The sequence below is a fragment of the Narcine bancroftii genome, chromosome 1, assembly GCF_036971445.1.
Source record: "Narcine bancroftii isolate sNarBan1 chromosome 1, sNarBan1.hap1, whole genome shotgun sequence".
In the NCBI taxonomy this organism is placed as follows: domain Eukaryota; kingdom Metazoa; phylum Chordata; class Chondrichthyes; order Torpediniformes; family Narcinidae; genus Narcine; species Narcine bancroftii.
Window position 1 is genome coordinate 137,641,043 of NC_091469.1, and position 22,937 is coordinate 137,663,979.

Sequence of the window (22,937 nt, forward strand, 5' to 3'; positions counted from 1 at the left end):
CACCAGGGGCTGGACAAAGTGGCAAATTTCTGTCTGCCTTACAGTATACAAAAGTTAAAGAAGTTCATGTATGTTACATTCTAAATGTAGTATTATACAACAATAATGGAACCATTATCTTTAACTAGTTTGACGCTGTTTTTGGCCACTGCATCCCATGACCCACCCTCCCCCATCACATCCAATTAATCTACCCACTCCATCACTTTTGGAGAGTGGGAGGAAACTGTAAAAACCAGAGAAAGCCCACCCAGATCACGGGGAGAAGGTACAAACACGTTACTGACAGCATGCTATTCAAACCACAACACTAACTCTGTCGCTTGAGTCATTGTCATTTTTCTCACTGGAATTTAGAAGGATTCAGATTCACCCTTCATATTTATTGTCAGAGTACATACATGGCATTGCATACAACCCTAGGATTCTTTTTTTTCCTGTGGGCGAGGCAGAATGACCACACATTGGTAGGGCAAAAAAACTTTTCAGTTAGCATTGGATACAGCAGTGACAAAATTTAGATTTGTCCAACAGATCAGATGATTTGACCAAACAAAAGTTTATTTTAAGAATTGAGCAGTTAATCTTTCTGGATGTGTTAGTGTTGGATTCATAATTCAATATAAATACCAAAATAAAGTTTGGTCTGTCATGAAGACTCCTTGAATGAAATAGTTTATTGGAGAAACCTGCAGGATAAACCACTGAAACTTAGCAGTAATCTTGTAATCTTTCTATGTCTTCTCATATGTTTCTACTGAATCCCCAATGTTACATTACGGGCCTCCCCATGCTGAAGACCTGTAATAAAGGAGAATTAAAGAGGGACTATGAAGGCTTAAAACATAAAACATTTCTTTCATAGAATCCGAATCTCCACAGATCCTAATGTGAGAGGTTAAACTTTCTTGCACAAGGCCCGAAAAAGGAAAGATCAATATTTTATGGGTTTTTTTGCACTTAGTGTCACTTGCTTAAATTGTCTGACATTATCAGTGTCTTTTATGGCCATACTTTTGATGGGAAGAATAGTTCACAAGCACATCTTGTGATGATTTTTATTGTGTAAAATGAAATCAAATATATTAAAACTCGTTATTTTTGGTGTGTGTGTGTGTAAAGTTTAGATTTGATCATTTTGTCTAGCTGTTGTTTTCAAATAAAACTTCTGCACTTCTTTTATTGCAAAATTTGTACATTTTGCTGCGGTCAATACTGGCAATATGTATTAGGGGGCCAATTTTTTTAAAATTCTTTTCTTTTTCAATCATGTTGCCATTTCTCATAATTACTAAATTACAAGTGATAAAGGATATATATTCTGAGTCCTTTTAGTGAGAAATTAAGTCTCACTTTCATCTTCTGAAGACCATACTTGGACATTTGTGAAGATTGAAATATATAATCCTTCCATGATCAAAATGCAAAAAAAAAAAAATTGGAGACAGAGGGGTCTGACTCCTGCCTTCACTAATGTCCATAAGCAATGAATGTTACATTTACAGGACGCGATTATGACTTGGTTTACTAATTTTAAATAAATAGCATTTTCCTTTTTTAATTTTCTCTGATGTTTTGAGCTGCTACAGAAGTTTGAGAATAATAACTTCAATGTAAAAAGGTTACTTTAAAATCCTTTCAGTCAAATTCTTGGACTTAAAAGAATATCACTGAAATGATTTTAAAATAAATGATAGCTTTTTGTTCTGAATTTAATATTCTCAAACTTCTGCAGCAACTTCTAGCATCACATAAAATTAAATAGAGAAAATATTGTTCACAAAAATGGAAGATTTAGACAAAGTATCAGAGCAGTCACACCATAGATTTATAAAAAAAGGAGCAGAGGAAGACCTTTGAGAATGCACAACCATCATGACAAATCAGACAACTTCAGTACCCTATAGCTACTTTCTGAGCCCTTTACCCAACAGGGACACATCAACTCCCTACTGATGAACTGACCTCAACAATTTTCTGTGGCAGGGAATTCCACAAGTCTACACCTCTATGTAGGTGTAGTATAAGGCTTACCCCTTATCCTGTGACCCCTTGTTCCCCAACATTGAGGACATTCTTCCTGCATCTAATCTGTCTAGCCCTGAGAGAATATTTATATGCCTCAATAAGATCCTTTCTCATTTTTCAAATTTCCATGAGTATGACTTTAGTTTATCCATTCTTCCCTCATGCCTGCCATCCCAGGAATCAGTGTGGTCAACCTTCACTCCTCTTATTCAGTAGCAAGGATGTCCTTCCTGAGATCATGTGACCAAAACTGTGGGCGATATCTAAAATTACTAGCAATAAAAAATGAGCTTTTACCATAAAGGATGGAAGAAACATCCATTGTTTGGTAATAAAGGAAATGTAGAGGAGGGAAGGGGAGAAGGATGGGGAAGGATGAGGTGGAGGAGAAGGGGAGGAAGAAAAGAGGGGAGGAGGAGGAGGAAGTGAGGGAGGGAGAGGAGAATGATGAGGTGGATCAACTGATGGAGGAAAGGAATCAAAGAGAAAATAAGAGGTAGGTAGTGAAGAATCAGAAGGTGGGGAGAGGAGGAGAACCTACAAGAGTTATAAAATCAGGCATAATCTGATTGATTGATTGATTGATGGAGTACTATGAGGATCTCATTGACCACCCCTGTTTCCATGGCTCACGTTCATACATTAAGCAAAATGGAGCACCTGCTTTTTCAACTGGGCATCAAAAAGCCATTTGGTCATGATACTGATTTCAACATTTCCAGTCATATTTTTCTTTTTCTATTTACAATTCTGAATCTGGGTATGTGTGTGGGGTGGTGGTGCAAGCTTAGTGTTGTGGTAAGTGCAACGCTGTAACAGCACAAGAGATCAGGACCGGTGTTCAAATCCAATGCTGTCTGTAAGTCTGTAAGGAGTTTGTGCGTTCTCCTCGTGTCTACGTGGGCTTTCCCCAGGGGCACCATTCAAAACGTATAAGGGGTTGTAGATCAATTGGGTGTAATTGGGCAGCAAGGGCACATGGGCTGAAACGGCCTGTTACTCATTGATAGAGTTGAGTAAAACCACAGAACTGCGGGAGGAACGCAGCAAGCCTCATAGTATCTATCAGAGGGTAACAAAATTCTTTAAAAGAATGTAAATTTAAAAATTAAAATTTATACTATAAAATTTTAAATATAACTTTTAAAGTTTAATCAATAAAGCGTAAGAACATTCTCTTTCGCCTCACATTATCCTTCCTTTGGACACGTAACTTACCTTGCCATCTAGTATTTCTTTGGTTTTTTTTTCAGTCCCTCTATTTCCATGCTCCTGTGTTACATTAAAACTTGCCACTTATTTTTCACCTACCTTTTCCAATTCTAATGACGACACCGCCATCGTGAAATGTGCATCACAGGTCTGGTGAGAGTCATTGGTGTGACCTGCTATTGTTGGAAAGAGTCGTCTGCTCAAGTGGTTTTAGATACCAGTGAATCTAGATACCAATGGCTCTCAGGAAGTTTCAGCATGTGACCTTGGGACGTGAGGCATGCTCCCTCTTTGTCTGTCAAGTGTGGGGGGGTAAATTCAGTCGGCCCTCCCATATTTGGAGTAAGTGGTTGGGTGGTTTGGCCCTGCAATTGGCATGCTTTGGCAGTCGTTGGAGCTGATGAGCCATACAGTAAAATCAAGAGTGATGGCCTCTTGGCTCATTATAAGGCTCTTGCTAAAAAAACATAATTGAGGTATGCAGAAAATATAATGCTGCAACATCATAGAACATAGAACATTACAGCACAGTTAAGCCCATTTGGCCTATGATATTGTGCTGTCCTGCATAAACCTACTCAACAATCTGTAACTTCCCTACCTCACACCTGAATTTTTCTTGCATCTGCACTTGTCTAAGAATCTTTTCAATATCCCTATTATACCAGCCTCCACCATTATCCATGGCAATGCATTCCAGGCACCCACTGTGTAAATTAACTTACCCCTGTCATCTCTCCTAAACATCTCTGCCCTCAATTTGTGCAGATGTCCTCTGGTATTTGCTTCTGTTGTCCCTAGAGAAAGGTGCTGGCTGTCCTCCCTATTTATACTTCTAATATGTTTGTAGATCTCTATTAAGTCACCTCTCATCCTTCTTCACTTGAAAAAGAAAAGCCCTTGGTTTGCTAATCTTGCCTCATAAGTCAAATTCTCCAATCCAGGCAACTTCCTGGTAAATCTTCTCTGCTTCCTCTCCAAAGCTTCCACATCCTTCCTGTAATGTGTGAATTGACCAGACGAATAAAGGGAATGCTTCAGAAACTCAACAAGCTGTGCGACATTCTCCACCAATGAACCTTTAGTCCAGACAAAAGCTGGTGAGAAGCAACCAAAACTGTGGCAGATCAGATAAATTTATAGTACAGAAAAACATACATCTCTAAGTAGATAAGTATTAAGCTTTGATTATGATGTGAGCTTTGTAATTGGACCAAATTCTTACAATGGGATTTGCTAAGGTATCTTCTCATCCCCCATTATGTCCTGTCCTTTAGCATCAATTTTACATTTAGTTTGTTCAACAAGCAAACTATGTCATTTCCATAAAATTAAAGGGCTCAAGATTCTTGCTTGCTTTTAAATTCAATTGAAAGAGAGGTCAACATGCCAGATCTGTTTGGGTAATCATCAAGGAATTGTGTACATTATGTGTCAGTGGGGTTAGAAGTTCAAATCCCAATTAAAATTCATCTGTGCCATTTCAGCCAGAAAATCCTTCCATAATCAGATCATATCAAACAAAATTGTTTCATAATTTTCGTATCCATTAAAAGATATTTAATGATGTACTGAAGAGAGGAAATTGGAAACAGTTTATTGATGGAGTTGAGTAGAAACACTGAAATGCAGGAGGAACTCACCAGGTCTCATCACATCTATCAGGGGTAAGAATATATAAAACTGACATTTGGGGCCTGAGCCCTTCTTCAAGGTATGATGTACCTTTCACACCTTGACAAAGGGCTCAGACCCAAAATGTCAATTTTATATCTTTACCTCCGATGGACCTTATAAGATCTGATGAGTTCCTACATCATTTCTATGTTTTTACTAGAGTCACACTGCCTGCAAGACCTTTGTCTTTCCCTCCACTGATAGAGTGGCGATAGACTGATAAAGCTGCCATTCTGATATGGGCTCATACTCATGGGTGAATGCCAAAGTAAATGAAAAGGTCTGAGTGTTGAATTACACCAATTTCCATATGGGAACTGTGGCCAGTGTCTGACCGATTCACAGTGAAAATGCAATTAAAATGCACCCAAACCTTTGTCGTAAGAAGTGCAAAGTTAACCCGACAATAATATCCATGGCTTTTAAAGTTAATCTTTATTCATAGTGAAAAAGTACAATTTGTTATTGCAAATAAAAAAAATAGATTTATTCCGAAGGACTTTTTTAGTCCTGCTGTGCAAGAAGAGCCCATAATTTCAGGAGACCAATTTTTAGACGCAATGAAAATTGTGCTTGCCGCAGCTTCCGATTGATGTACCACAAACGCTCAAAATGCCACAAGGTGAAAGGAAAGATAATAAATATAAAAGGAAGAAACATTTTAAAGATTTAGTCATGGTTGGCCAATGGTGTAAACAATGTGATGTGTCATTTGTGCAGGAAGATCTTTGGTACTTTTGGAGTAGTGTTAAGGTCAGGGTAGAACAAGGAGGTTCAACGGTCTGACACCTTTAAAGATTTGACTCAGCACTGGCTCCTTTTTCCCCACTCATCCCTGCCAAGTAAGTGGGCATTCTGGGCAAGTCCCATTTGTTAGTAATTGATCCATATCCTTCTAAGCCCTTCCTATCCATACATCTGTCCGAATTTCTTTTGAATTTCATGATTGTACTCACTTCTATAGCTTTCTCTGGCAGCTTGTTCATGATATGAACTACCCTCCAAGTGAAAATATTGTTCCTCAGGGCACTCTTTTATCTCTTCCCTCTCAACTGTAACTGCTTGGGTGCTCCAGTTTCCTCTCACATTCCAAACAAATGCAGGTTGAAAATTATTTGACTTAAGTTAGGTAATTTGTCGCTCATATAGAGTTTGATGGTAAAATGTGAGTTGAGTTGATGAAAATGATGAGAATAAATGGGACATGCTTGATTATTCTAAATAGATGGTCAGCCCAGAACTCATTCATCCCAAGGACCTGTTTCTAAATTTAAATTTTTAATTTAGACATACAACACGGTAACAGGCCATTTCAGCCCATGAGTCCATGCTGCCCAAATTACACCCAATTACCGTACACCCCCCCGATATGTTTCAAATGGTGGGAGGAAATGGAGTCCCTGGGGAAAACCCACGCAGACAGGAGTTGAACGTACCAACTCTTTACAGTTGGCATGGGATTCGAACTCCGGCCCCGATTGCTGGCGCTGTAAAGGCGTTGCACTAACTATTACACCAACTGTGCCACCCTGTATCACTTCATGATTCTTGGAGTAAGATTGTAAAACAGACAAAAAATGTTCTCTAATAACATTCTGAAATGCGCATTCAAAATGTGAGATGAAAGAATTGGCGCAGGTCCAATTATTCAGGGAATTATTTGGTTTCATGCAACATACAATTTATTTCTATAACTCAATACTTCAATCTAACTGTAAAATAGTCTGCTTTTAGAGAGTACAGCAAATTCATTCACATTAGAGGAAAACATACTTGTTTATTACCATAAAAATGAAAGAAATGCATTTACAAAACACCTTCCATGACCTCGGGATGTCTAGAACTGCTTTTCAGTTAATGTCAAGTATAAAATGTAGGAAAGCTGACAGTGAACTCACATGGAGCAAAGTGGCAAAGGAAATGATTGCGTAATCTATTTTTGGTTTACTTTGAATGAGGGTGACATATTGAGCCAGTCCCAAGTGTGTCAAAAGGGAGGAAAAAAACTTTATGTTTTTTTTCAAAATGTATCTTGGTGTCAAAATGTTGCATTTGTTATTTTTAAAATCTTTATGCACCTTCCTCATCCTAAATCTATGCCCTCTCATTTTAGACTCGGGGAGAAAAGAAAATCCACCTTTTCCAGGCCCCTCATGAATTTATAAACCTTCTTGATGTCACTCCTCAGCCTCCTATGCTTCAAGGGAAAAAGTCCAATCCAATCTCTCCTGTTTATGTAGTTTGTAAGTTCTCCCTGTGTCTGCATGGGTTTTCCCCGGGGGCTTTGGTTTCCTCCCACCATTTGAAATGTAGCGGAGGTGTAGATTAATTAGGTGTAAGATGGGTGGCATGGACTCATTGGCAGAAATGGCCTGATACTGTGCTGTAGGTCTAAATTTAAAATAAAGAAAATGATCACTCTCCAGTCCAGGTAATATCCTTTGCAGCTCAATGACCTGCAATAGCTAGATGATCAAAACGGCAAACACTATTTCAACTGCGAACCCACCAACATCTTGTACAGTTGTAAAATGATGTTCTACATTGTGGTCATATGTAATTACACCACTAGGTCAGCAGGGGTCATCCCGATGGCCTTGTCTATAAAGCAGTCCAGAGCTACAGTCTAGCCTTCCAGGGTTGTCTTGCAGAGAGACAAGACCTCTTAGTGTACATATTAGTTTATTAAAGTTGTCTTATACTCGCACTGCTGTTGTGGTTATTGTCAGTACAATTTAATAAACTAATATGTACACTAAGAGGTCTTGTCTCTCTGCAAGACAAACCTGGAAGACTGTAGCTCTGGACTGCATTATATACAAGGTTACTGGGATGACTCTCAGTGACCTAGTGATGTAATTACATAACACCACATACATAATACCCTGACTGATGAAGACAAGTGTGCTGAATGCTTGCATAACCACTTTCAGGGAACTATGTACTTGTATCCCTGCTCCTCTCTATTGTAAGAGAGATTGCAACCTGCTGGAATCTGTTGTAAAACACAATCTGCTGGAGGAATTCAGTGGGTTCAGTAGCATCAATGGGAGACAAAGATAGATAGCGTTTGGGGCCAGAAACTTTCCTCAGTTCTTGATGAAGGGTTCTGGCACAAATGCTGACCTTCCTTTTACTCCCAATAATGCTGCCTAACACATTGAGCTCCTCCAGTGGAATGCTGCTTTTTCCATTGTACAACATATTTCAGGCCCATGGCATTCACTGTGTAAGTCCTACCCTGAAAAAAAAATGAAACATTTTTTTCTCTTATCCAAGTTCAATTGCATCTTCTAGCCTTTGCCCAGCTTCCAAGCTGATAGAGATCCAGCTGTAACCTTTTATAACCTTCTTCACTGTCCATTAAATCATTGGGCAATCTGGCCAATTCTCATCCAAACCATTCTCATTCAAACCATCTGGCTTCATTCTCATCCAAACCATCCATCCAACTCCATTCTCATTCTTACCCAGATGACCAAAGACAGTCTACTCAGCACTGATACCCGCAAGTACCCCACTGGTCACATGCCTATAATCAGTCACAAAGCTTAGTGTTAGTATGGATTTTACACTCAAAAATCTGGTGCAATTTGAACAATAAACATTTAAGTTCCAAAAAAGAGAATAAAAAAAAGTAAACCACAGCAGATTTATTAATTTCTGTGGTAGGGCTGTTATTTCTGAATTAGTAAGAAGTGAGTTCATGAACCTCTTCCATTCAGAGACTGAATAACAGCATAAGAAACAGGAGCAGGAGTCGGCTATCCGGCTCGCCAAGCCTGATCTGGCATTCAATAAGATCATGGCTGATCTGATCATTGACTCATCTCCACCAACCTGCCTTTTCCCCATACCTCTTAAATCCTTTTTTTTAATGTAAAATTTTATCTAATTGAACCTTGAGATACTAAACATCAACCATTTCTGCATTCAATGAGCAGAACAAAATCCCATGACACTATCGACAAATAAATAAATTACCGTGGGCAATGAAGATTTTGCTTCTGAACACTTTTAGCTTTATTTTATGGATTTTAGGCTATTTATCACCAAAATCACCTTAAAATTTTACTATCATGTGCCATTATTTAGATATAACCTGTTTTTGTGATTTCCTGTCATATTTTTAAGTCTAATTCAAGTATACAACACATGAAGCGCATCATGTCATTGAAAATTCATTTTCTGAATTTGAACTTGGATCTCTTCCCAGACAGTGATGAACATGGTGAAAGGTTTCACCGGGATATTGCAATCGTGGAAAAGTGGTATCAGGGCAACTGGAATCCATCAGTGTTGGCCGACTATTATTGGAGACTGACATGAGAGACATCAGTTGCTGAATACAAATGAAAATCAGTGGCAAAACACTTTTAGGTCAGTTCAACTTAATGCAATGTGCCAGCATCATTATGTGATTAAACAAGCGAAATTCAATAAAAGTTCATTTAATGCATTTCCAATTTCTTACACGATCTTGAACTTGGTTTATGATTATCCCCAATTTTTGTCAGGAAGCAAACCTTTTTGAAAAAAAAAACTGTTGTCCAGTGGATGTAGTGATCAATATTCATCTTTCAACTAATATGACCAGATCTCATTGTCTAGCAAATTGCTCCATTTCTTTAAGTATGCATTCAACTGATGATGCATAACTTATTATGCATGGCTACCTCACAGTGATACTCAGAAGTGCAATATAACTCACCAAACAGAGAAAATGTGAACAAAAGCCTCTCTTCTACTAGTCCCAGTATGGGGCTGCAGTGGGAAGGGTAGGGAAAAAGGGGTCACCATCATGTGTATGACCTAGAGCTGTGATTGAACTTGGCCATGAGATGGAGTGCTGAAAGAAAATAGATGGAGGGCCACTCCAGGACTACAGATAAGGTCAGGCTGCTGGATGGTGCCAAAATAATAACCTCCCTCTCAACATCAGTCAGATGAAGAAGATGATCATTAACTTCATGAGTGGGCTGACACTGTCCATATGAATGTTGCTGAAGAGGAAGAGAAAATAGCTCCAAGTATTCAAGGAACAAACATGTCCAATTGCCTGATCTTAGACAAGCACAATGATGTGATGGTCAAGAAAGCATACCAACATCTCTCCTTTCTAAGAAGACTAAGGATGTTGGCATGTCTCCCTGTGGTATGGGAGGTGCTCTTCTCAAAATTGGAAGAAAGTAGTGTGAATGCAACTTAGAACATGATGCAAGCCTCCCTCCTCCTCCAACTACATCTCTTGCTGCCTGGGAAAAACAGCCAATATACTGATGGACCCATGACATTTCAGCCACACTCTCTGCTCCCTCCTTCCATCAGGGAGAAGGATCAAGAATCTGAAAGCATGTATCAACTATCTTAAAGACCTTTTCTTCTCCACACCCATTCAGATCCTGAATGAAGCTTACCGCAGCGCTAGTATGCTGCCCTTTATTGCTATAAATTGATCCTTTTAAGGGTAACTCAACAGTCTTTTCACTAATTTTGCTCTTGTTCTTCTCCATTGCATGGCAGAATGAATGCTAACCTGTCAGGCTCTTTGTGGAAAAACCCTCCTCACTATAATAGGTATAATGTGATAAATAATCTTAAACTTCAAACTTAAGTATTACAAAGCAGATATCAGCTGAATTCTGAAGGTCCATGTCACCATTGTTTCCTCACGCAGTTCTCAAACAAATGTAGACATAGGATTTCAAAAATTGATTTATATGTGGTTGATGGGACTGTTCATATCAAGGTGTAACATCCTCTGAAAAACAGGGGAAAAAAAAAATTAGAGACACAAAAAAAACTCCAGATTGTGGAATCTGGAATGAAAAACAAATATTTTGCAGGAACACGGTGAGTTGAGTGAGATTCAGTGGGAGGAAAAGGAATTGTTAACTTTTCAGAATGAAACCCTTCATCGAGCTAACCAGAAAAATTTGCATTCTACAAGAGCCATGCACTATCCTGTTACCATATCATAAAATTCCACTATACTACATTCAAAAACAAACATATAGAATCTTGTATTATTTTATAATTTATCCAATTGCTGTTTATGGTAACTTAAAGTCTGCAAATTGATTGCTGTATTTCCTTAAAAAGCATAATTGACTGCACTCCAAAATCACTTCATAAGGTTTGAAGTGTCTCGAGACATCCTGAAGTCTTAACAGTGACTGTATAAATACAATTTCTTTCAACAAATAGCTGGCAGCGAGTTTAAGGCAATGAATCATCCTGAAAGTTATGCTGATCGTCACACACCAGTCCAATATCAATCTTACAGTTTATGACATCAGATTTACTCCATAAATCATTCATTTGCCTCTGACTCCAGACCATCTATCACTTAACATTTTAGTCTATCATTGCGAGTTAGTCATTTCACAGTCCACAGAATCATCATTTCAGGATTGAAGGAATTAAAACATGAATGTGTACACCTTGGTAAACACACACACACACACACACACACACACACACACACACACACACACACACACACACACACACACACACACACACATGCTTGTGCACACATAGACATGCACATACATACATTTTTTAATATTCCAGGGAGCGAGTGAGACTTCAGAATGAATGAATAAAGCATGAAGGCAGCTGCTGAGCCTGGAAAATTATTAGCGACCTGGATGACTTTCTGCATCAGGAATCCAGAAGAGTGTTTGGAAAATTATCACATTCTAATTCCCTGCTGATAATGCCTATTTTCTCAGTGCCCCTTCTCGACTTTTACTGGAATTGTGAAGAGGATAATCTTCCATGTAGTTCAGAAGTGTTCTCTCCATACATCTCAGCAGTGTTGCTGGATTTCCACTGCTTTATTTTGGAACAGTCTATCAGGTGCGGCCAATAAAAATAAATTGAAATCTGAAGGTACAGAAGACTGAAGTCAAGCACCTCTTTCAAGAATAGTTTTTTTAGTTACAGGGGGAGGGGGGGCAGGGGGAAGGGGCTTAAGCACCATGTAATTACTGCATCTTGTTTATATAAACTCTATAATTACATGGTTGAAAACTGCCTGAACCATAAACAACTCCAGGCTCTCCAAAGGGATCAGTCTGCACTATTGAAACACCTGGACTGGGCTCATTTGATGTACAGTACAAATCCAAAAATCCAGGTGCCAGAAATCCGGAACACCCGAGAATCTGGACTCTCAAACTTTTTAAATTCAGCAGGTGTGCGCGCGCGTGCGCGTGTGTGTGTGTGTGTGTGTGTGTGTGTGTGTGTGTGTGTGTGTGTGTGTGTGTGCGCGCATGCGCGTGTGTGGGCCCGTATGCGTGCGCGCATCCAACAGTCACAGGTACACATTGGTAACAAGCAACCACTTTATTTTTCTTTGAAGCAGCTCATTTTGATAAATGAAGCATGCTGTATTTGCTAATGAATAAAATATCAAATTGTACCCATTCATCTCTTCTTTATTCCTCCTTAAATTTGAAAATCTGAAAATCCAGCTGATGCAATCCCGGAGCAGTCTGGACTTTCATGCATCTATTGCACACTATTGAAGGTATGCGCACGCATACGGGCCCACACACGCGCATGCGCGCGCACACACACACACACACACACACACACACACACACACACACACACACACACACACACACACACACACACACACACACACACACACACACCCCTGCATATGTTCCATAAAACTCATTATCATCAATCCTATTCATTCAGGGTTGTCATCCATTCAGAGTTTAAGAGTCTTCTCCGGATTTTGGATTTTTAAAATTTATTTGTTAGACTTGAACAAACAAGACTTTAACAGCATATGCTTAGTAAGGGATCATTATCAAAAGTTTCACAGTAAGATTTGGGGTATCAGGTTAACATCTGAGGTGCAGACCAAGAAGAAGGCTTCTAACTTGACAGTTTTAAATGTTACATTTTGTCCACTTTAGAATATTTATCTGATAACTTGGGAATAATACTTGGTTGCACCAGTGGCCAAACAATGAATCTCCTTGTAATTCACTGACTTATGAAATAATATTGCAGAGGAAGAGTTCCTTTCAAATAGTCCAAATCATGAAAGCAAAAATTGGATAGCTTTCATGACATTTGTCCTTCCAAGATTTTGTGCAATTACATAATCCTAGATCCGGGATAAGGAATATCTGCGCTGCTCACTCAGATTTCAGATTTATTGTCAGAGAACATACATGACATCACATACAACCCTGAGATTCTTTTTTCCTGTGGGTGAGGCAGAATTACCACTTACTGGTAGTGCAAAAAAAAACCTGTATGCAATGTATACATGTAAACAAATAAAGAAATTTAAAAAAAAAACTGCAATACAGAGGGGAAAAAAAGACCCAAAGAATATAGTGCAAAATTAAGGGTCCTTAAATGAGTCCCTGATTGGGTTTATTGTTGAAGAATCTGATGGTGGAGGGGCAGTAGCTGTTCCTGAACCTGGTGGTGCCAGTCTTGTTGCACCGATACCCTGAGATGCCATTCAAATCCCATTGAGACAGACAAGAAATTTAAAATCCTGGTGTGGAAACTTGTATGGAACTCAGAATCATAGAACATTACCAAACAGAAACTGGCCCCTTTGGCCCTTCTAGTCTGTACTAAACCCTTTTATTTGCACTGTCCCACTGGCCTTCCCAACCACAGGCCTTTATACCTCCTACATCCACGTACCTATCAAAATTCTTCTTAAATGTTAAAATTAAGCCCACATTCACCATTTCATCTGGCAGCTTGCTCCACACTCCCACCACACTTTCTGGGTGAAGAAGTTACCTCTCACCCTCCCACTAAATTGTTCCCCTTTCACTCTTAACCCAGTCCCTCTGGTTTGTATCTCACCTACCCTCAGTGGATAAAAGCCTATCTGCATTCATTCTGTCTATCCCCCCTCATCATTTTAAATACTGCTTTCAAATCTCCCCCATGCTTCTACACTCCAGGGAATATAGTCCTAACCTGTTTAACCTTTCCCTGTAACTGACTTCCTGAAGTCCAGGCAACATCCGAATAAATCTTTTCTGCACCCTTTCTATCTTATTGGTATCTTTCCTGTAGTTAGGTGACCAAAACTGTACAGAATGTTCCAAATTTGTCCCCACCAATATCTTATACAACTTTACCAAAACATTCCAACTCCTATACAAAATTCTGTGATTTATGAAGGCCAATATGCCAAAAATCCTCTTTACAAACCTATCCATCTGTGATGTCACTTTCAGAGGATTATGTATCTATATTCCCAGATCCCTCTTTTCTACTGGACTCCTCAGTGCCCCACCATTTACCATGAATGTCTTTTATTGGTTTGTCCTTCCAAAATACCACACCTTATACTTGTCTGCATTAAATTTCACCTGCTATTTTTCATCCCATTTTTCCAGCTGGTCCAGATCCTTTTGCAAGCTTTGAAAACCTTCTTTGCTCTCCACAACATCTCCAATCTTAGTGTCATCTGCAAACTTGCTGATCCAATTTATCACATTATCATCCAGATCACTGATTTAGATGTTAAACAACAATGGTCCCAATACATATCCTTGAGGCACACCACTAGTCACAGGCCTCCAGTCTGAGAAGCAATCATCCACTACTACTCCCAAGCTTCACCTCTCTAGCCATTATCAAATCCAGTTAAAGGTAAAGGTTCCATTATTGTCATGTAATACTACATTAGGAATGTTATATTCATGAAAATCTTTAACTTTTTGTCCACTGTAAGGCAGACAGAAAGTCACCACATTGTCAACCAGTCCTGTTCACTACTTCTCCATGAATATCTAGCATCAACCTCCCAACCTCCCATGTGAGACCTTGTCGAAAAATTCTATACGATTGATTAAACACAACTTACCTTTGCACAAAGCCATGTTGACTATTCCTAATCAATTTCCAACTGTCCAAATAATTGTATATCCATTCTCTTAGAACACCATCCATTAATTTACCTACTATGACATCAGCCTCATTGGCCTGTAATTTCCAGGGTTACTTTTGGAGCTTTTTATAAACAACAAGTCAACCTGAGCTACCCTTTAATCATCCAGCACCACCCATGGCTCAGGAAATTTTAAATATTTATGCCAGGCCCCCTGCTATTTCTAACCTAACTCAAGGTACAAGGGAATACCTTGTCAGGCACTGGGGATTTGTATAGCCTTATTTGCTTGAAGACATCAAGCACTTCCTCTTCTTTAATCTGTACAGATTCCATCATCTCTCTGTTTATTTCCCTTACTTCCCAGAATTCTGTACCCGTTTCCTAAGTGAATACTGATGAATACTGATTGAAGGCTGAAGAAGGTGGCCAACCAAGCCATGTTCATCAGGAAAATTGATCTCCAATCCATGTATTTGAGGTGCTGCCTCAGCTAACACCATGATAGATTTATATCAACACCTGTCAAACTGCTCACAACCTCTTCTTGCTCTTTCCTTCAGACAGAAGGTACAAAAGCATGAAGTCCTGCATCTGTAGGTTGAAACACTTTTTTTCCCTCAAACTATCAGGCTCTCCATTCTACTCTAACCCAAACCATAAACTACTCTGAGACCACCAAATGATCCGTCTGCACTATTAAAACCACTCCTTTTGTTTTTTTTTTGAATATTTTATTTAAAATTTTCCATACACGTAATATTCAAGAATTATTAGAATAAAATGTTTCAAGAAAAGACAAATTAAAAATTACATTAATGCTCCCCCCAAAAAAAACCCTCCCTCAAAGTAACCAGTATGAAAAATACAATACAGTTGATAAAATAAAAGAAGAAGAGAAAAGACAAAGCCTTTGCAGATTGTACAGTGGGATGTCGTCTAACATACATGTTTAAAGATTTTTAATTCAGAGGAGATTCTCACAAGTCCAGAGGCAAAAGAACAGCAATTTTACAAATTGAAACCTAATATTTGGGTGTACGGGCATCAAATTTGCAGAAATAAAGCCTATTTATTTCTCAAACTATATGTAATTCTTTTCCAAAGAAATACAACTTTGAATCTCTGAATTCCATCTTTTCATATCCAAATATCTGATTTCCAAGTAACTGCCATGCATTTCATTGCCACTGTTAATGCAACTTTAACAAATTCCATTTGATGTATTGACAAATTTAATTTAGGTTTTGCTCCTTTAGTATTTCCTAATAGAAATAAATCTTGGATTTTGCGGAAATGCAACACCTGTAACTTGTTTAAAAAAAATCATTAAAACTACCCCAAAGTTTGTACACCTTCACCACAACTAAAACATTGATCTGATAAATATGACTTCAATCTATTCATTTTCTGTGGTGTAAGATATAATGGATGTAGAAAATTATACCTTACATTTATAGTATTAGTTATACAATCCTTACATAGAACTGTCCATCTTTTTTCATCAATTCAAATTTAGTTCCCACCTCTGTCTGGATTTATGAACTCCACGCTTAGGAGTTTCTGCTTTTAGTAAAGAATATAGCATAGATGTAAAGTAACCACTCCTTTTCTTAAATTAACTGCATCTGTGAATATTATTCATATATCCTTTTGTATTTATTGTCTCTTTTTCTGTCTTGGCAATTTAATTTACTTGGCAATTTAATTTATGCTGTTGCATCTGGCATATGTTATAGAGCTAGGTGGCTACAGCAAATAAGAATTTCAATGCATCTGAACATTCTTATATATATAAATGACAATAAACTCTCCTTATCGTCCTTATCCTCCTCTTGCTTCTCATCATTATCCAAGCTCCAGAGAGCTACGCTTATTCCTGGCCTTGAGTGCTATCTGCAGAGTTTGCACATTCTCCTTGTTATCGCATAGGTTTCTCCCAGTCCTATTTTCCTCCCCATCCCAAAGACTTGCTGGCTGGATTGTTAAAAAAGCATATGCAAAATCACTCCTTGTGTTGGTGCATTGCTGGAGAATTAAGGAGTGGGGACAAATCTGATGGGGATGTTTAAAAAAATGCGATGAGTCCAGATGGTGCACAACATTTAGCACAGAGGCAACGTCTCATTCCTCTGCTGTGCGACTCTAAGAAGATGAAACGATAGATATAGTTGTCAGCAATAAAAGAAAATATGATTATACAGCACACTTCATCACATCTAACAAACTCCCCTCGAAGTTCAGTCAATTTTGTTAACAGGTGATAACTAATTTGGGCAAGAAAACTGGTGTCTGACAGTAATGCTTGAGGGAGGAATTTTGCAAGATATTTATTTGTTCTTTTTCAAAAGGTAACATGCGAGCATCGACATTCATCACAACTGGCAGTTGTAATCTCAGTGTAATGTCTTCTCTGAAGGGGTAAACTCTGCAGGCTGAAATAAATGTTGCTGATTGAAACTTCTGATATTGAGAGGCTCTGTGTCCATGTAGATATCAAAACAATATGGACAGAATAGATGTAGAAAGGTTGTTTCCCATGCTGGGAAAGTCTGAGACAAGAGGGCACAACTTCAGAGCAGAGATATGTAGGAATTTCTTCAGCCAAAGGGTGGTAAACCTCTGTAATATTTTGCAATAGGGAGTTGTGGAGGCCAACTCATCAGGTTTATTTAAGGCAGAGATTGATAGGTTCTTGTTTAGCCAGGGCATCAAAGGTTATAGGGGAAGGCGGACAGTGTGTCAATGGATCAGTTCATGATTGAATGGCAGGGGAAACATGATGGGTTGAATAATCTATTTATGCTCCTATGTCTTGTGGTCTTACAGACTTATTTTTAATTATTTTGCTTGTGTTTCATGCTTTAAATATTAATGTATTCTGATTTAATTAAATAATATAATAATAACCAATTATATTAATAATCTGCTTTATTTTCAATAGTTTACAAAGAATAAAGCTCTATTCTTGGCTTTCCAGATGACAAACTGGAGATAGACCTGAGCACCACACCATCTGATGCATGGCTATTATTTACACCTTGTTGTCCAATTTGAAGGTATGGTCAGCCATCAAGATTGTTCCCTTGTATTCGACCCACATGAATTCAGACATATGGTTGAATCGTGAACACTGAATGGTGGATCATAAAATACTGCAGATGCGGGAATATTGAGTAAAAACCAATCTGCTGAGGAACTCAAAAGGTCGAGCAAGAATCAATGCGAGATAAAGACTTGATGAAGGTTTCAGGCACGAAAGAGTGACCATTATTTTTCTCCCAATGATGCTGTTCAACCCATTGAATTCCTCCAGCAATTGTTTTTAACTCATTCTGGGGGTTTGGTCTGACCCAAAGAATCATCTCCTTGACAGCGATCTGGAGAAAATAATCAGAACTATTGAATACCTTGTGTTCGTTCAATATTTTTGCCAGGTTTGCCAGTGCTGTGCAGTGGCTTTGAGTGAGTAAAGAACCATTCAATCCCATCAAAGAGGTATGCTCACTTTCCAATGGGTGTAATGAGTTGTGGTGATGGATATGCCTTGTGACCAATGCCATGAGCATGGGGCCAGGACAGACGGTGTTGGAAAGTCAAGTGATGCAATGATGAGGAAACCTAATCAAACAAGAAATAGCAAGAAGGAACATTGGAACATAGGAAGTAGTAGGCCAAAAATGGCCCATTCAATAAGATCATGGCTGATCTAATTTATGACCTAACTCCACCTACCTGCCTTCTCCCCATATCCCCTAATTCCTCTAGCATGTAAAAATTTATCTAACTGAATTTTAAATATATTTAATGAAGCAGCCTGAACCACTTCCCTGGTTAGAGAATTCCAAACATTCACTACTCTCTGGGAAAAACTATTTTTCCTCATCTCTGTCCTAAATCTACTCCCTCGAATCTTGAGACTGTGTCCTCTCGTTTTAGTTTCCCCGGCCAACTCAAAAAACCTTCCTACATCTATCCTATCCATATCCTTCATAATCCTATATGTTTCTATAAGATCAGTGTCCACTCTGGCTTCTGTGAATCTGTGTTTGCACATTCTCACTGAGCAGTCTCATATCCTCCAACTATCCAAAAAGAAAGGAGTGAAATACAAACGTCTGCAGACTATATTGTGACAGAGTATATTGAGGAGCTTTGGAGATAGATTGGGAAAGGTTTGTAAGAGCAGGTCACACACAAACACTCTAAAACACAGAATCTTTTCAGGAGCTTTTGCAAGAGGCTCAAACTCATGATGGATTGTCATTTGCAAAAGGCAACAAATATAACAATAGGTAGTAACAGCTTTGTCTGGAAAACAGAACTTACTGTCCGGAACGTCATGGGATCTTTGCAGGCAGAGAGCAGAAAAGGAGCAGGCTTTGCTTTGAGAGATAGAGGGAGTGAGAGAGAGAGAGAGATAGAGAGAGAGAGAGAGAGAGAGAGAGAGAGAGAGGCGGGGGGGGTGGGGGGGGGGGGGAGAGACACAGACATCGGTTCCAGAGGGACAAGTTGGCAAGCTTTGGAAGACGGCCTGGTCGAAGGAGAGGAATAGGAGAAACAGAAAGAAACTCTGTGGTGACCTGATACAAGAAAAACTCTCTCTCTGAAAACCAACAAGAACCCTTCAGAGTGGTAACCATCTACCTGTTGAGCACCAAAGCTTGGTGAACTTTATTAATGTTAACTTCTGTGCACAGTACAAGAATTGCCTGCAACCAGTGAGATTGGACTGTGAACCAAAGAACTTTGCTGAACTTACACACATATTATACACACATGCTTAGAATTAGAAGGGGGTTAAGTAGCTTAACTAAGTCAATACAGATAAGTTAAAGTTTGATTCTATTTTCATTTTCAAATATAATTAAAAACAACTTTTGTTTGAGTAACCCTTTTTCATGGTGCATATCTATTGCTGCTGGGTTTTGGGTTCCTCTGGACTCAATGTGATTGTGGTGAAAACACATAAATGCTGGAGAAACTCAGCAGGTCTCACAGCATCCATTGGAGGTAAAGATATATAACCAACAGTTCAAGCCTGAGCTCTTCCTCAAGGACTAAATAAAAAGAAGGCAGGAACATGAATTAAAAGGCCGTGGAGAAGGAAAGAAAGGGCAGGGGGAGGAACACAGACCTGCAGACCAAAGGACCAAAGGACGTGGATAGGACAGGAGAGGAACGGTGAGAATTGATTGGGAGCAAAGGCTGAGATTAGCTCTGTGTATACAGATCTGGAGGAAAGGAGACAAAATGAAAAGGAAAGAGAGAGTGACTGAGCTAGAAGGAAAGAGAAATAGAGATCCATGGGGTCCTTACAGAAAATGGAGAAATCAGTGTTAATGTCTTCTTGTTGGAGAGTGCCCAGATGGAATGTAAGGTAATTGGGTTGGATGGGTTTGGAAAACGGTACAAGTAATTATAATCAATAAAGTTCTGGGGTCAGCCTTTAAACAACAATCTGTCCCTTCTGTCACATTTGTGGCCCGAAATGTGAAGTTAATAAAACATTAAACACAAGTTTTATCAGGTAAACTTCTGAGTGTCTTTATTCTCCCGTTTCCTTTGTTTTCCTGCTTGTGTTCTTATCTCTCTCTCATACCACGTGACTTCCGGTACATCTCATACATATTCATTATCATGACACCTTCTGGAAAGACATTTGATATCTCTCCCAAGCACCAGGATCATTGTAAAAGAGTCAGCAAGTTCTCAATTTGAAAACAACATCAACGTTTCGGAAAGTGACCAAAAACAAGGGGCTCGTATCATAGCTTCCAACATGACAATGAACAAGCCGAATGATGTTTTACAGCGAGAAAAAAGATACTTAGTAACATTTCTCAAATATCTTTTGCAAATGTAGCTGTCAATGGCAAATGTTGCTGTGAATGGTTGTGATATCACCAATGTATATAGTGTATATAGTTACAGTATCTAGACTGTGCTTACAGCGATTGGCTGAGAGCTTAGCCACGCCTACTGTCTGGGCCTTAAAGGGTTGTGTTCCTGGCCAGGTCGGATCATTCCGGACTGGTCGGCCACCTGTGAAGAGCTCCTGGCTTTTGCTAATAAAAGCCTTGGTTTGGATCAACAAGTCTTTGATTCTTTCGACGAGCTCTACAATGGTGTAAAACTGAGTGAAGAATACCCATGGCAGTCATCAGCCTAATGCAGCTACATTGGCCATTGACAAATGTATTACATCAACCTCCAACTGGATTAAGATCGGTTAAATTTCATGTGCAATCATATTTCCTTTCTCCCTCTGTCCCATAAACATTTTTTTTGGCTCCTACACTGAGAGAAGTAATTATGACGAGCTTTAAACAAGTATCTTGACCCTTTTGAATGAACATTTATTAGATTTTTCATAAATGGACTGAGCATTGCTGAGGTTACTTGATTACATTTTGTGTAATTTCCTCCCATTTTAATGCACCAGGCTGTGTCCCTAATGAGCTCAAAGGAGGGCTGTAATGTCATGTTATCGCCAAATGCTGAAATGCTTTCACTCCTTTCCATTTCTTGAGCACTTGTGATGCAGACTCAACTCATTTTCGGACAAGCAAAACACAATATGATGCAATTTAAAAAGAAAGCATTATTGTATTATGAGTGCTTGGGGCAGATTCAATTTCTCAGATAACAACACATTAGATATATGAGGTATCTTTTGAATTCTTTAATTGAAAATGTTTTAACTCTGCACATTGTTTTTTTTTACTTTTTATGTCGTGGGACTCCACGGAAACTTAATGAATGTAACGTTCTGCAGGATTTTTTTTAGACAATTGCATTGAATTTCTTCAAATTTGCAGTTCATTTCCAAATGATGTCCATTGTCATATTCTCCCAATCATTTTGGTCTCACTTTTTAATGCCTCCATTTCCCAAAGCAAGTGTGGCATGTCAAAAAGGCCAGAGTGTGTGATTATCATCTGAAGAATGCATGCTATAGGCAAGTTTTGATTTTGCCTAACAGTTACTCAAGTTCAACAAATTTAGGTCTCATTCACATAAATTACAAGGCTGAATTAAATAAATGTTGTATTCTCTTTAAAGAAGTTCTACTTTCATAGAGCCCACCAAACGTCAGATTGTCTCCATATATTTCAAGCTGATGATATATGTTTGAGGTGTAGTCTCAGTTGTAATGGAGGAATATACATTTTGGATTCCCTTAAGAAGGCCAAGGTTTCTCAGCTTGTATGAAATGGAGGCTACTCTGTATGAGATTGCCTTTTAAAAAGAACGTGGCTCATTACCCAGCTTTCAAACAATAGGAATTGCCATCGCAATGAGTCTGATTTTGCTGAGAGCGGTTATGTCGATGTCGAGTCTGAGGAGTTCATGTGCGATGAGGGCAGACCGATGTTCAGGTCGGTGGCTGTCAGCTTGTCTAGCATGGTTCTGATGTTCCAACATGCTAGCTTGAGTTTGTGTGCATCTTTTGAGGGGGAGGACGTGGACCTGTCTTCGGGCCTGCGCAAAGGAGGTTTTAGGTGGAGTGTAGTGTGCGCAGTACTGACCCCAACTTCATCACCTTTGTTGACCTCACCAAAGCCTTTGACACCGTGAGCAGGAAAGGGCTTTGGCCTTTCCCCAAAGGCCCCCCCAAGTTCCTCAACATGATTATCCAACTGCACAAAAACCAACAAGGTCGGGTCAGATAAAGCAATGAGCTTTCCGAACCCTTCTCCATTGACAACGGCGTGAAGCAAGGTTGCGTCCACGCACCAACCCTCTTTACTATCTTCTTCAGCATGATGCTGAAACAAGCCATGAAAGACCTCAACAATGAAGACGCTGTTTACATCCGGTACCGCACGGATGGCAATCTCTTCAATCTGAGGCACCTGCAAGCTCACACCAAGACACAAGAGCAACTTGTCCGTGAACTACTCTTTGCAGATGATGCCGCTTTAGTTGCCCATTCAGAGCCAGCTCTCCAGCGCATGACGTCCTGTTTTGCGGAAACTGCCAAAATGTTTGGCCTGGAAGTCAGCCTGAAGAAAACTGAGGTCCTCCATCAGCCAGCTCCCCACCATGACTACCAGCCCCCCCCACATCTCCATCGGGCACACTGAACTCAAAACGGTCAACCAGTTTACCTACCTCGGCT

The 22,937-nt window shown here is 39.2% G+C and overlaps 1 protein-coding gene and 1 long non-coding RNA gene across 11 annotated transcripts in view; one reads left to right on the forward strand and one right to left on the reverse strand.

The window, feature by feature from the left end:
• LOC138764583 (uncharacterized) overlaps window positions 1-9,343 on the forward strand; it is a 40,405-nt gene extending 31,062 nt beyond the window's left edge. Inside the window, exons 2-3 of the long non-coding RNA XR_011358201.1 lie at window positions 4,224-4,340; window positions 9,134-9,343. This is a non-coding gene — a long non-coding RNA (uncharacterized lncRNA). The remainder of the gene's footprint in view (window positions 1-4,223; window positions 4,341-9,133) is intronic.
• LOC138764513 (teneurin-3) overlaps window positions 1-22,937 on the reverse strand; it is a 4,541,667-nt gene that overhangs the window by 3,381,983 nt on the left and 1,136,747 nt on the right. The window lies entirely within an intron of this gene.